A 14,222-nucleotide genomic window follows, 5' to 3' on the forward strand; every position below is an offset into this window, starting at 1 on the left:
CAATGGACACTGCTTGTCGGCAGAACTTAGCATTTCCTTCCTGAGGAATGGTAGTGTCGAATTAGAAATCTCAAGGTGCTAAGGAATGAGACAAACCAAAGGGAATCCCTATTCAGCACAAAGCAGTTCTCCTGCAGCAAGTCAAAGAGCAAAGCCCAGGTAACTCTGGGAGACTATCCCTGGGTCAGTAACTGTGAGGAAAGCGTAAGAATCATTAGACTAAAAGAAAAAAAGATGAGAAAGGATAACAAATAAAACAAACAAAAATGAATGAGAAAGATACTAACTAAACATAGGTGGGAATTTTTTTCATTAAACTATGTTATTTATCTATAATATTAAATGCATTTGAAATAGTTTTAAATTGTCCAGCCCCACAGATTAATGGTTAAAGGAATCAGATACCAATAGCTGACTGTGATTCAAATCCCACCCCCAGTGGCTTGAAAAACATTCTGGGGCACATGTGCATGCATGCCCCAAATCTTGACATTACAGAAGAAGGAGAAAGGCTTGTGGCATGAGCAAATCCCCATTGAAGGGTGCTTTCTTCTTTCCCACTGTCTTTGTCTCAGGTGCTCTCTGCCAATTTTTTGTTATTCTCTATTTTGGTTAAAGTTTTTAAGACATGCCCATATTCAGCAAGCTGAGACAATTTGAGAAACCCTGGTTCATTTCCAGGTTCACCCTAAAAGCCAGATGTGGTATCAGCTGTGGCTATATTCCTGATACTCAGGAGGTGGAGGCAGGAAGATGGTGGCATAGCAGTATCTTTTTTTTTTTTTTTTTTGGAGAGGTTTTAGCTATAGGGCGTGTGTGCTTGCCAGACAGACAGAGAGAGACAGAGAGACAGAAAGTGAGAAATCATCCCCCAGGAGGGATAGCCACGCCACAATCCCTTCTCCTCCATTCTCCTCTTGGGATCTTGGGCACGCATGAACACGCGCCCGGCATGAGTTTAAGCCACTGGGTCTGGGACTCGAACCGCGGTCAACTAAGTTGGAGTCCAGCAACATAGCCATTACGCTAACTGCTGGTCCTAACAATATATTATTTAAATAAACAAATAATTTCAATTTCTATGACCAAAAAAAAAAAGAAAAGCAGATTATCATTGCCTCCCCAAACTACACTAACACCCTAAGTGCCCCCTGAGGCCACATGCTCAAATTTGAGGCACTGATGTTACCTCTTCGCAATTTAACAAGATTTAGGTTCAACTCAAGAGTTCTTGGACATAGGCAGATACTCTGAAAACCAAAAGAGTTATTGAAGCCCTCATACCCATGATGCTTTCTTGCAGTGAGACACAGAACAGAGAGATGTAAGCTAGAATTTGCAAGGGTGAGTCTGCTGAATGATCAGCAAGGTAGTAGAGATGGCAGTAGTCATACCATTTGGGATTCTGCAGGCTTAGTGTTATTAACCAAGAATTCCTGGCAAGGGTCCTCTGTCCCTACCCAAAAATTCCACACTATCTCGTGTATGAATTATACAGACAACACAAAATCATTCTACGTCCTTTCATAATAACTTAATGTCTAACTCATTTATTGGATTGTCAGCAAAGTCCTTCCCTCTCTGTCTCTCTGCCTGTCTCTGGTGAGGTGTACATGCCCTCCGGCAAATTTTTTTAAAAACAAATTATGGGACCAGCAGGTGGCACTGAGGTTCAGGAGGCTGGTCCCACATGGCCAACTTCATGATTCAAGTTCCAGACCTGGTGACTTGAAAATTATGCCAGGTGCATGTATGTGCATGCCCAAAATTCTGAGAAGAGAATGGAGGAAAATGCGTTTGGCGTGGCCATCTCCCCTGGTGGGTGATTTCTCACCCTCCCCTCTGGCAAGCACATGTGCCCTATAGCAAACTAAAAAAGAAAGAAAAAAAGAAAAAAGAAAGAAATTATTATTGTAGTTTGGTAGTTAACTGGATGACAGTAACAGGAAGATAAGGAAAGAAACAGAAGCAAAAAGATGTCAGCAAACACACTAGGAAAACTGATTTACCTGGCAAGAATTAAAGTTGAAAGTTGCCCTTCTCCTTCAGTTCCCATGATCCCCTCAGCATAGTCTGCATGCATTTCTTGGTTCTATTCCCTTTTTCTTTGTTTTACTAAGAATCTTTTTTTTTTTTACAGAGGTTTTTTTTTGTTTTGTTTTTTGGGTTTTTGTTTTGTTTTGTTTTGTTTTTTGTTTTTTTTTTCGCTATAGGGTACATGCACTCACCAGACAGACAGAGAGAGACAGACAGAAAGCAAGAAATCACCCTCCGGGGGGAGGGGGGGTTGGCCATGCCGCAATCCCTTCTCCTCCATTCTCCTCTCAGGATCTTGGGCACGCATGCACACTCACCCAGTGTGAGTTTCAAGCCACTGGGTCCGGGACTTGAACTGTGGTCGACTACATGGGAGTCCAGCGACATAGCTATTACGCTAACTGCTGGTCCCTGTTTTACTAAGAATCTTTAGGAGAGGAAATTGAGAGTTTCTGCTCCAGGAAATCTTTCAGTAGTAATTGACAGCAAGAATCTAAGGAGGAGTAACTGGGATAGTCAGAAAAAAAACTGAGGAGTCAGAAAAAAAACTGATTTCCTCATCCTCATTATAGTCTTCCTCTTACAAGTTAAGAACCTTCCAGACCCTATGAGTGAAGCCCCTTGAAGTATATTAACAATTCAACAATGCCTTCATGCACTCCCTGAAGAGGGTCTTATGTGTGGGAAAATTATCAAGGGCTCATAGCATCTCTGTGACTGACTGCTCAGAATATAAATTACTTGGGCTTCCTCTATTCCTTTTTCATTTCATTAAAAATAAAATCTCTAAAGGAAATAAGGTTTAAGTTCTCTATATGATATTGATGAAGAGTCTTTGCCACTCACAATCTATCTCTGCTTCCATTTACTATCAGCACGACATAGCAGAAAAAACTCATTATTGAATACAAAAGTGCATTGTACCTGTGAGATATTTCAAAAGGACACTGTTCACTCCCCCAGAATGTTTAATACATGCAATGGACTGAATGTTTAAGTTTCCCCAAAAATGAGTATGTTGAAATTCTAACTCCCAATGCAATGGTATTTGAAGCCAAGACTTTTAGGAGGTAATGAGGTCAGGAGAGGTAATTAGATAATTAGGCCCTAATGGGAGGATCAGTAGCCTTATAAAAGAAATTCCAGAAAGCTCTTTTATTCTTTCCACCAAGTAAGGGTCCAAGAAAAATCATTAGTCTGCAACCTAGAAGAGGGCCCTCACTAGAAACCGACCATGCTGGTACCCTAATCTCAGATTTTCAACCTCTATAACTGTCAAAAATGAATTTCTGTTGTTTCTGAGCCACTCAGTCTATGGCATATCTGTTATAGCAACCCAGATTGACTCAGACAGTACAGATAGACATAACAAACATGACGGCAGTGAGAGAGGACCATTTCAACTGAGACAGTAACATTTTATACCAAATCAGTCATAAGAATTTCAAGAAAATTCCCAAGGATTAGTTTACAAGGGTAGAGAAAAAGGTTGATAAACTTCAGTGGTTTGCTTTCCTGGGGAGTTTGTCAAGCAGATATGACAGAAGTCATTGACTCAAGGTCCAAAATATTATATCACTTCCTGTTAGTTTCTGAGGATAGAACATTGTTTGGCTGCCGTGATCTAGTCCTGTTTCCCATTTATGTGATATTAGTATCTAAAACTTCAACTTCGGTTGATTTTATTTTACATCATCTGCAATGGTAGAAAGAAAGTAATAATTACCCCCTGAGGCCCAGTTCTTTGCTAACATTTCACAGTAGTTTTGTATAGTTCAAATGGTAAACCCTTCACTAAGATGATCAGACCTAATCTCTCCAGCTATTTGAAGTGATTTCTCCTAAACTGCACATTATTTAGCTATGACAACACCCGTAAATGAAACAAGAAGGGGCAGGTTGTCCTGTCAGCGGCACACAGAAAGGTTGATTGGAGTGAATGAATTTGTCTATTCTGCTATTTGTTCTTATACAAACAGTGATAGGGTCATACAGAAACTGGCTTTGCTCTTATGAGAAACTGGTTTTTCTCTTATGAAAGTTTACTGAGGAACTGAGAATAACACAGCACTATGTAAGAAATATTCCATGGAACATTTTTCTTCTTTTAAAATGTTTATTTATTTATATATTCCATGAGAGAAACATAGGTAGAGAGACTGGCACCCACAACAGACTCCCCATGCTTAAATCCTCCCCCAGTCTCAGCTAGTTTAGATTATAGGTAGACTTAGAGTACCCAGTGTATACAGGTGGGTCCCAAGATGCCAACTCAGAAACTTTTCCAGATAGATCCAGTCGCATTATTGTTGTGCCACCATATGTCCCAAAAATTTATGTCTTCTAAGACTGGTTGTTTAATTCAATTTCATATTTACTACACTTCTACTATCTGCCAGGCACTCTTCCAGGTCCTGGGGAATCAAAATTTGGGTGCACACAGTCACTGTCTTCAGTCTTGTTGGACAGATGGTGAGTAAGGAAATAAGTTCAATGCCACACATGTAAAATTATAGAACTATGTAAAATATTGAGGCCTGCGGAGATGAGAGAGATCTGATTCCACCAGAGAGAGGGGAAGCATCTCAGAGCAGATTAAGCTGGGCCTTGAAATAAAAAATGTTCCGAAATGGATGAGGGAGGAAAATGAAATTGCAGGTAAAGATAACAGGATATGTAAGAGTCCAAAGGTGTGACAGAGCTCAGTCTGTTCAGTCTACAATACCCACACATTGATGAAACATTAAGTAGGTGGCTGCCCAGGAAAGATAAAATGTGAAAAGAAGAAAAAGATGTTGTGGGTCAGGAAGAGCTAAGTCATGAAAGACCTTCACTACCAAGATAAGGAACTAGCCTTTATCATAACAGTCATGGGACACCATCAAGGACATTCCGCAGGGTAGTAAAATGATTGGACTTATGTTTTAGAGATGATTCTGGCAGCTTTGTAGAAGGATAATGGAAGCAGACCAGACAGAAGTCAGAAAGATCAATTATGGCCTGAATGAAATAATTCAGAAGAGAGGCTAAAGACTCAAACTAAGGCAATAACGAAGAAAAGGAGTGAATAGTAGTAGTAGAGATATTCATGGGCTATATTCTAAATTATTTGGTGACTGAGTGTACATTAGAGGTTAGAGAAGAGAATCAATGACAATGTCCTACTTTCCAACTTGAATTGAGGGAGTAATGATGCCACTTTATAAGTTGATTAAAAAAAAGAAGAAAAACAGGATATATTTCATCAGTTTGCACACTGGACAAGCAGATGGAAAGCTCATTTGCAGGTGAATACAGTGTTTTAAAGCCAAAAGAATGTGTTAGGACTATACTATTAGCCTGGAAGCCTCCAGTATAAGAGTTGAGAGTTTCAGACATGTGTGTATGTGCCCAAAATCCTGAGAAGACAATGGAGAAATAAGTGTGGTGTTGCCATTCTCCCTGGGGAGAGGAGATTTTTTACTTTCTGTCTCTCGGTTTATTTCTTGGTTTCTGGCAAGTACATGTAACTTTTAGCAAAATAACACTTTCTAAAAAATGAAAAAAAAAAGGGGGACCAGCAGGTAGCATGGTGGTTGAGGTGCTGGACACTCCCACATGGCCGACCATGGTTCAAATCCTGGACCTGGTGGCTTGCTTTCTCACTTTATCTCTCTCTGTCTCTCTCTGGTGAAATTAAAATAAATGAATGAAAAAATAAAATTAAATAATTTAAAAAAAAAATAAAGTGTAGACAAAGGCACAAAGGATGAGGGCCTAGAATAAAAAATACAGTGAACTCCCTGGAAACCTCACTGTTAAAAAATCTGAATCAAGAAGAATTGTCTAAGACAGAGGTTCATACCCTTAGACCCTAAGGGTGCATTTTGTTAGGTAGCATACAGAAAAAAATGTGCACAAATACATGCATTTTATGTTCATGTGTATTTTTGTGAATTTATAGAGGTGATCAAATTCTCAAAATAGGGTATTTACCCCACCCCCCCAAAAAAATATTAAGAGTTGCCCATCCAAGAAGATTAAGTTATAAGGAAAAAAACAATGTTTTCACCTTTTCCACTAAACTGGAATAAGACAAGTTTGCCCACTTTCTCCACTCTTTATCAACATAATACTGGAAGTCCTAGCCAATGCAATCAGACAAGAGAGTAAAATAAAAGCCATTCAAGCAGGAAAAGAAGAAGTGAAATTATCTTTATTTACATAAGACATGATTGTGTACATAGAAAACCCAAAAGAATATGCAGAAAAACTCCTGGAAGTGATGAATAAATACAGTAAAGTGGCAGGATACAAAGTCAATATACAGAAATCCATACATTTTTATATCCCAACATTGCACAGACTGAGATAGAATTGAAGAAAACAATCCCATTTAAAACAGTCACAATAAGATAAAATAAATGAAATGAATTAAAATACCTAGGAATAAGCTTAACCAAAAAAGTGGAAAAATACGGGACCAGCAGTTAGCGTAATGGCTATGTTACTGGACTCCCACGTAGTCGACCGCAGTTCGTGTCCCGGACCCGGTGGCTTAAACTCATGCAGGGCGCGTGTGCATGCGTGCCCAGGATCCCAAGAGGAGAATGGAGGAGAAGGGACTGCGGCATGACCATACCCCCTGGGGGGTGATTTCTCACTTTCTATCTCTCTGTCTCTCTCTGTCTGTCTGGCGAGCGCACGCACCCTATAGCAAAAAAAAAAAAAAAAAGTGGAAAAATTCAACAAATAGTATTATGAAAACCTGAAAAAATAAATTGAAAATGATACACAAAAGTGGAAAGACATCCCATATTCCTGGATTGGAAGAATTAATACAAAGATCCAATATCAAATATCAACCCTGTCCAAGTTAATCTACATATTCAGTGCAATTTTAATCAAACTACCAGAAATATTCTTCATAAAAATAGAAAAAAAACAAACCTAAAATTTATCTGGAATCATAAATGACCCCATATCACCAAAGCAATACTGTGAAAAAAGAATAAAGCAGAAGGCATCTCTCTTCCTGACTTCAAAATATATTACAAATCTGTGATAATAAAACAACATGGTACTGACACAAAAACAGGCATGTAGACCAATGGAATAGAATAGAGAACCCAGAAATAAACCCCAAAACATACAGTCAATTGATTTTTGACAAAGGATGCAAGAAAACCCAGTGGGGGAAAGAAAATCTGTTCAGCAAACTGTGGTGGAAAAACAGAACAATAAAACTGAAACCTTATCTCTCACCATTAACAAAAATCAACTCAAAATGATCAAAGATTTAAACATAAATACTGTCCTATAAAACTACTAGCGAAAACCACAAGGTTTGGAGTAGGCAAAAACTTCTAAATAAGATTCCCAAAGCACAGGCAATAATCCCCAAAATAGATAAGGGAGACTACATCAGGCTAAAAAGATTCTGCACAGCAAAAGAAACAGTAGTTAAAATGAAGAGGCACCCCTCAGAATGGAAGAATATAATCGCAAACTATCCCTCAGATAAGGGACTAATAACCAGAATCTACAGTGAACTCTAGCAGCTTACCTGCGGGGAGAGGGAGGGTTCAAAGTTAACAAATGGACAAATCAGTCAAACAGACAACTCTACAGGGCAGACCTATGAACGGCCAAAAGGCACATGAAAAAATTTTCAACATCTATTATCATGAGGGAAATGCAAATCAAAATCACAGTGAGATACTACTTAACTTCAATCAGAATGGCTAAAATTTTAAAACGTATAAAGAATGATAAGTGCTGACAAGGCTATAGTGAAAAGGGACCCTCCTCTCCACTGTTCATGGGAATGTAAATTAGCATAGCAACAATAAAGAATGATATGGAGCTGCCTCAAAAACCTTCGAATAGAACTACCATAGGATCCAGCAATTCCACTCCTTGGTCTCTACCAAAAAGATAGGAAAACCCTCAGTCAGAAAAAACACTTGCACAGCCATGTTCATTGCAGCACTGTTCACAATTGCTAAGACATGGAATAAACCCAAATGTCCAAGAGAAGATAAATAGATTGAAAAAAATAGGGCATATATACATTATGAAATACTACTCACCCCAAACCAAAAAACCTCCATTTTAAATCTGAGGTGTGTCCTGGTGTGCTCAGGGACCAAGGAGACTAAAGTTATGCTCTAAACCTCATCTCCTAGACCTGAAACACACAGACAAGAAGCCATTTTAGGGACCAACAGTTGGCGTAATGGCTGTGTCACTGGACTCCCATGTAGTCGACCACACTTCAAGTCCTGGACCCAGTGGCTTAATAAATTCATGCTGGGCACATATGCGTGCATGCCCAAGATCCCAAGAGGAGAATGGAAGAGAAGGGATTGCAGCATGGCCACCTCCCTGGGGGGTAATATCTTGCTTTCCGTCTCTCTGTCTTTTTGGCAAGTGCACACACCCTATAGCAAAAACCTCTCCAAAAAAAAAAAAGCCATTTTAAATCTGAGAAATATGAGGTGTGTGCTGGTCTGTTCAAGGACCAAGGTGACTAAAGTTAGGCTCTAAACCTCATCTCCTATCTCTCCAAAATACTCAGACAGGTAGAGGAGACACTTTGTCACAGAATAATCAGAAATCACCACAGAGGCACAAGAAATACGAGAAACCAAGACAATATTAATCCCGTAAGTGAAAAGAGCAATCCTTCATCATCCACAGACAGTACAGTGGAACTCATAGAAATGTCTGGTAGAGAATTAAGAATATTCATAGTGACAAAACTAAATAAGATGCAAGAGCTGAGAGACAATGAGTTCCAAAAGATGCAGGAACAAAGAGACAACAAGTTCCAGGAGATGAGGAAGTTCTTGTACTATCTGAAAAAGGAAATACATACCATAAAAAAGAATCAAATGGAGTTGTTAGAGATGCAGGCTGCAATACAGGAAATCAAAACCTCCCTCGAAAGTATTAAAAACAGATTAGTCCATATAAAAGATCAAATCTCAGATGTTGAAGGTATAACCTCTGACTTAGAAAAAACAACCAAAAAAACTGAGAAAAGAACCATAAAAAATGAGACTACTATACATGAAATACTAGATACTATTAAATGCCCAAACATCCAGATAATCAGTATCCCAGAAAGTGAAGAAACTAATAAGGGCATTGATAATCTATTCCACGAAATCCTGGAAGAAAACTCTCCAAATATAGAAAGGCAATCAAATATCCAGACTTAAGAAAGGACCCCTAATAGAATCAACCCAGGAAGATCTTCAAGGCACATCATAGCCAGATAGGTCAAATCCACAAAGACAAGATACTAAAATTGGCAAGAGAGAAATGTCAGGTTTTTTATAAAGGTTATCCCATCAGGCTAACAGCAGATCTCTCATCGGAAACAATGCAAGCGAGGAAAGAATGGGAAAATATATACAAAGTGCTAAGTTAAAAATAGTTTCAACCAAGAATATTATACCCAGCAAGATTATCCTTCATATTGGAAGAAAAGATAAAAAAAAAAAAAAAATTCTCAGATAAACAAAACCTGACAGAATTTACCAACACCAGGCCAGCTCTTCAAGAAGTTCTGAAAGGAGTGCTATACCGAGAAAACTAAAGACACATATAGAAATAAGAGAACAAAAAGCAACCAAGAAAATGACCAACTTAATGCTAGGGACAAGAAACATCAATAATAATGTTGAATGTTAACTTCCAGGATTTAAATGAAAAGATCAGACCACAGTAACACTGAAAATTCAACAGTAGAAAGATTAATTACATAAGACTGAACTGGTGAAATAGAATTTCATGACTTTTGAGTAAAACGTTACTGTCTTTTTCTTTACCATACTTTGTTTTCTCAATTTAAATATTTTGCTTTCTTTTAAGCTATTGATAGGTTTAGCAATTTGTTAAAATGTTTTGTCTTCTTGTTTGTTTCTTTAGATGGAAACAAACTTTTCTCCCTTCCTGACCCCTCTGGAATTGGAAAATATTTGGGAGTATTCTTATTTTGTGGCAGAAGGGTTATTTGCATAAGTTCAATAATACTTGAGGCCTTCAATCAGAAATTGGAAATATTCATTATTGGACAGGACTTTGACTAGAATGTCATATCTGAAGATTAAACCAGAAAACTATGGAACTACAGTAGAGTTCAAGCAACCCAACAGAAGCTCTTGGAAAGATGGCCTGGGACCATTAACAGTTCTGCCTGGCAGAAAGGACTAGAGAAGCTATATGAAAGAATTCATTAGATAAAATAGCCTGGACTTTTCCAGTCCAGCATTGTAGTCAGTAGAGATTGCAAAAGAGCAGCCACAACCAGAGGATTATTTTTGTTTTGTTTTGTTTTGAGAGGTTTTTGCTATATGGCTTGTGCGCTCGCCAGAAAGACAGAGAGAGAAAGAGAGCAAGAAATTACCCCCCAGGGGGAATGGCCACACCACAATCTCTTCTCTTTCTTTCTCCTCTCGGAATCTTGGGCACACATTCACAGGCACCCAGCAAGAATTTAAGTTAACGGGTCTGGGACTCGAACCTTGGTTGACTTCATGGGAGTCCAGTGACATAGCCGTTATGCCAACTGCTGGTCCCTTGAGGAAGACTTTGAAGGAAGAAAAAGAGATTTATCTTTTCTAGCAGATGGTATATCACAGAATACTTGATAGGCAGGCTGAATTGAAAAGGTTTACGTGTGAATTGTGTGCTTGGTGTTTGCTTTTCAACAGTTTGAGTAGCTGACAGGTAAATATTTTCTCAAAAATATTTAAAACCATACTGTGTCTGTTATAGAGTCACAAACAAAATTATAACAAATATTTCAAACATTATCATTAAAATTCAGTTTTTTGAAATTTTGAAAATAGTTTATTAACTGTCAAGAACTATGGAGTTTGAGCAAAAAATTTTTGATATGTAAAGTAAATATTTGTAGGAAAATTAAAAATAAATAAATGATTAGAAAAATACCAAGAAAAAATGTTTTAAACCTACAAATTCTATAAAACTACCATATGATCCAGTATTTCCACTCCTTGGTATTTACCCAAAGGATAGAAAAACAGTCATAAAGACACATGCACATTCATGTTTATTGCAGCATGATTCATAATTGCTAAGACATGGAATTAATTGATGACTGAATTGAAAATGTGTGGCTCATATATCAATGTACTATGAAATATTATTCAGTAATAAGATACAATGAGACTCTATCATTTGATTCAAAGTGGATGAATATAGAAGATTTAATATTGAGTGAAGTGAGCCAGACATTGAAAGATATACATTGTAGAACCAACATGTAGCATGGTAGTTAAGGTCCTGGATTCTCATATGGCTGACAACAGTTCAAGACCCTAGTAGCTTGCTTTCTCACTTACACTCTCTGTCTCTCTCTGGTGAGCACACATGCCCTATATCAAATATAAAAATAATAATGATGATAAATAAAATTAAATAATCTTTTTAAAAAAGGAAAGAAAGAAATAAACACTCTGTATATCCCCCACTCAATGTGTACTGAACATCTGCACTTTGTGGCAAATATTGAAAGATCTGATGATATGAGAGTAGAGAGGATAAGTGTAGATACTAAAGATTATAAGGGAGGGGAGTGGATGGTAGAGAGTGGATGTGAGGTGCAAATGGAAGAAACTTTTTTTTTTTGAGAGGTTTTCGCTATAGGGCACGTGCGCTCGCCAGACAGAGAGAGACATACAGACAGAAAGCGAGAAACAACCCCCAGGGGGGATGGTCGTGCCACTATCCCTTCTCCTCCATTCTCCTCTCAGGATCTTGGGCACGCACGCACACGCACCCGGCGTGAGTTTTAAGCCACCGGGTCCAGGACGCGAACCGCGGTCGACTACATGGGAGTCCAGCGACATAACCATTATACTAACTGCTGTTTCCCCAAATGGAAGAAACATTTAACAGATAAAAAAATCAAAAGTTCTCTGTTGAAAAAAAAAATACTATATATATTATTATGGGGACTTTATGTAAAATGTGAAATTAATCTGAAAGTAATATTTTTTAAAAAGTGAAAGAGAGAGAGGCACCCTCAACAAAGTCTCATAATGCTATAATCTTCTGTCCCTGCCTTTCCAGCTCATCAGGATCTTGGGCATGTGAAACTGCCTGTGTAACATTAAGCCAAAAGAATCAGAACTTGTGGTAGGTTTCCAGACTATAATTCAGTATGTTATTGACTGCACTACTAAGGCTGGGTCAGATTTTTCCTTTCTAAAGGCAATCCACCGTGCTATGAGTTTTCCTTTTTTTTTTTTTTTTCCTCCAAACAGTTCTGATATGTACTGGGCAATTACATTGTCCTTTTCTAATTATATCTGAACTTCAAGTAAGTAGTGAGACAGTGGTTGCAATGGTAGGAATCTTCTGTGCTCCCTTTCTCATTCTTTGTTTTCATTTTTGTTTTTATTGAAATTCACATTGGAGAATGTATGTATACTCATGACCATGCACAGGAAAGACCTTCAGTCAAGCCATGATGCCTTTACTTCAGACTTTTAACCTGCCAGGGTCTTGGGCATGTATGAAAGTTCCTGTGTTTCTCAAGTTGACTGGGCCAGGGACTCCAACCACAGTGGGTATGTGGCTTTCAACTCTGCAGTTCAGAATGGTGCTGGCTGCACCAGAGGCTTGCCTTTTAATTTTTTTTACTAGGTTGATGCAAAAAGTAATTGCAGTTTTGCATTGTTGAAATTTGACCTTTGATATTGGATACAGTTTTAAATAAATGCAGTTATGTCATACATCATTTTAATTTGAATTTCTCAATTTATGGATTTTTGCTAATGCTTTTACTTGGCATTTATTTTATACTGTATTTTAGACCATGTAAACTATGTTAGCCAAAACATATTCGAGTAATTTTCTTATTTGAGTTCAAAATGAGTCATAAAGCAACTAGCAATATCAACAATGCACTGGCCCAGGAACTGCTAATGAGCATAGAATGCAGTGGTAGTTCAAGAAGTTTTGCAAAGGAGATGAGAGTCTTGAAGATGAGGAGCATAGTGGCTGGCCATCGAAAGTTGATAACAATCAATTGAGAGCAATCATCAAAGCTTATTCTCTTGCAACTATTCAAGAAGCTGCTGAAGAACTCAGCATCAACCATTCTAAGATTGTTCAGCATTTGAATCAAACTAAAAAGGTAAAAAAGCTCAAAAAGGGGGTTCCTCTTCCTTATGAGCTCACCAAAAATTTTAAAAGTCATCATTTTGAACTGTATTCTCTTGTTCTATGCAACATCGAATCATTTCTTGACCAGATTGTGACATAACAAAAGTTTGGATTTTATGTGACAACCAGCTATGACCAGCTCAATGATTTTTTATGGTGTTTACTTGTTTATGGAGTTCCTCCTTGAAGTCATAGAATGATTTCATCTCCTAGAGTTGGTTGTATGTTTCCTCTCACATTTCATTTTGTTCAGTCACTATGAAAATTCTAAATTCTTTTTCTGACAATTCTGAGAATTATTTCTATGGTTAATGAGGAGTTGTTATGTTCCCTTGAGGGAGAGAGATTTCCTTGCTTTCCTGTATTTCTTGTACCTCTGCACTGGTTTTTAGTCATCTGATGAAGTACACCCTTCTTCCTACTTTTTTGGGAGTAGATTCTCTAGCATCACAGGAAAGAACGGGTCTTCCCAAGTGCATTCTTGGTAGAGAACTGCATCTTCCAACCAGAGCAGGGTGTGTGTAACCAGATTCAGGTGCATGGTTCCTCTCTCAGCCTCTCAGGATCAAATACACCTGGACTGAGCTGGAAATACGTAACTGTGCAAGGCCAGCCCAGCCCATCTGCAGTCACTGTAGCCTTTCTAGCCTTTACCACTCCACCTTAATTTTTTGAAGCTCACAAAATTGGGGGAACCTGGCTCATGTGGCACAGTGGTAACACTAGCACCCTGTAGTACTAGAAGTCGTATAGCGGGGAACCAGCAGTTAGCATAATGGCTATGGCGCTGGACTCCCACGTAGTCGACCGCGGTTCACGTCCTGGACCCGGTGGCTTAAAACTCACGCCGGGCACGTGTGCGTGCGTGCCCAAGATCCCGAGAGGAGAATGGAGAAGGGATTGTGGCATGACCATCCCCCCTGGGGGGTGATTTCTCACTTTCTGTCTCTATGTCTCTCTCTGTCTGTCTGGCGAGCGCACGTGCCCTATAGCAAAAAAAA

Source organism: Tupaia chinensis, unplaced genomic scaffold (genome assembly GCF_000334495.1).
Source record: "Tupaia chinensis unplaced genomic scaffold, TupChi_1.0 Scaffold000244_1, whole genome shotgun sequence".
In the NCBI taxonomy this organism is placed as follows: domain Eukaryota; kingdom Metazoa; phylum Chordata; class Mammalia; order Scandentia; family Tupaiidae; genus Tupaia; species Tupaia belangeri.